Source organism: Humulus lupulus, chromosome 6 (assembly GCF_963169125.1).
Source record: "Humulus lupulus chromosome 6, drHumLupu1.1, whole genome shotgun sequence".
Classification (NCBI taxonomy): Eukaryota; Viridiplantae; Streptophyta; class Magnoliopsida; order Rosales; family Cannabaceae; genus Humulus; species Humulus lupulus.
The window spans coordinates 111573139-111575258 of NC_084798.1; positions in this window are offsets into that span (position 1 = coordinate 111573139).

Genomic DNA, 2120 nt, shown 5'->3' on the forward strand with positions numbered 1-2120 from the left:
GTGCTAGGCCCTATTATGCTTGGAACAACCTTAGTCCCCTAGGCCAGACTTGACTAGTTTCTTAGGTTTTTCTATTCTTGGGGTGGTGACACTAGGCTTACTCCACTTGACAAGCTTGATTTCCTAGATCGTTCTCTGTGAGGTGTGATGCTACCCTAACTCTATGCCCCCAAGTGATCGAAGACTAGTCTGTGTTCACTTGTTCAAGCCAGCGAGTAGGTGCTCTTATACATAACATTAATAGAATAAAGGAAACAAAAAATATAAGCAGACAATAAATTTTTTTCTTACCATGTTTTATATACACGGTTTCCATTAAATGTGCCCGAAGGCTACAAGGTAGGTGTGCACATGGGTCGGATTTTTGGGTCTCGGGTGCATCGGGTTTGGTCGAGTTGGGCTGGGCCAATTGGGCTTTGGGCCAAAAAGCCCAATTTAAAAAAAAATCTATTATTTTTACACTTTTTTCATTTTTAAAGTTTGTTTTTACAAATTGATTTTCTTACAAATTGGGCCTTGGTGAAAATTTTGAAAAAAATATAATTATGAAACATAAGTTTATAGAAAATTAGAAATTAGAAAAGAAAGGTGAGTTTAATGCATTTCAAGAAACAAACTACAAAAGTAATATACTAAAACACTTAAACATAAAGTCCAAAGTCCAATCACTTACCTATTATCTATTATATAATGTCCAAAGTCCAAATTACAAACATAAAAATGTCAAAAGTCCCAAAATACAACCATAAACAAACATGAATTCCATAAAGTACATAACTAGTTAACTACAACCATAATAAATTCCATAACTCTACAACCATAAACATAAAGTCCATGAAAATTCAAAATACAAAGAAAGAGATTAGTAGTATGTATGGCCACTCATTTCTTCCTTTCCTTCTTTCTTTTCAAAATTCAAATGTTCAAATAAAAAAAATATTAAAGAAAAGAAATTAAGGATAATAAATAACGACACACTAAGTAAAATAAGGCACAAATAAATTCTTACAAGCAATTCTTTCAATTTGTAGATTGTCGTGCAGTTGATGAAGCTGAAGATTGAAAATTGACAGAGGATGAAGCTGGCCCAGCACTTGTATGATCATCGGTCTTCTCTACAAATATTATTAATATAAAAGATAAATATTAGATTATAAAACATTCACACACTTAAAATAAATATTCATAAGCTATAAGTTACAAGGTAGAACATGAAAATCCAAATAAAATATAATAAATTACCTAACTCAAGGTACTCCGATGTTTGAAGTGCTTCTTCTTCATCCATATAGTATCGAACAATGATGAGTTGATGTGATTTTCTCCACCAGTTATTGAGAAAAATTAATGCTTCAACAATACTTGGGTTTAGTGAGCTTCTAAAAGGATCTAAAATTTGACCTCCTATAGAAAATGTCGCCTCAGAAGCAACGATGGTAACTGGTATAGCTAACACATCATGAGCCATGAGTGATAAGATCTTGTACTTGCATCCACTACTAGCCCACCATACCAAAACATTAAAATTCTCACTTGGTCGCTCAGGTGCCTCTTCCAAATATTTATCGACCTCATTGTTTGTCATTCCATCATCCTTCTCCAATCTCCGTGCCACAAACTCATCATGCAAATTACGTGACTTCTTGGCAGTAGGTTGACCACTAATAGGCATGACGAACGTGGATGAAGCACTAACAATAGGCTGAGACTGTAGGTGATTCATAGATGCCGATGGATGAAGACTTGATGTTGTCTCATTATATTGATCAAACATAGCCCGTATTGTCTTCTCTGCCCTTTTTCACCATCTCTTTGCATGTCATCTCATCATAAGTAGCACTAAAGCAATGTCTGAGATACTCAAGCTTGTATCTTGGGTCAAGGACCAAGGCAATTAGAAGTGCCTGATTATAATTATCAAGCTTTCCCCAATACTTGTCATACTTTGGTTTCATGCTCGTTTTCATTGTCTCAATTACTCGTTCTCATCATCGTCAACTGCTAAGTCATACAGCTCTTGTAGCATATTGAAGATCTCAATGAAGTACTTATTAGCAATAACATAAGTAGACCCACTAAACTTTAATGTTATTTCGTAAAAAGTCTCCAAAAACCTCAAA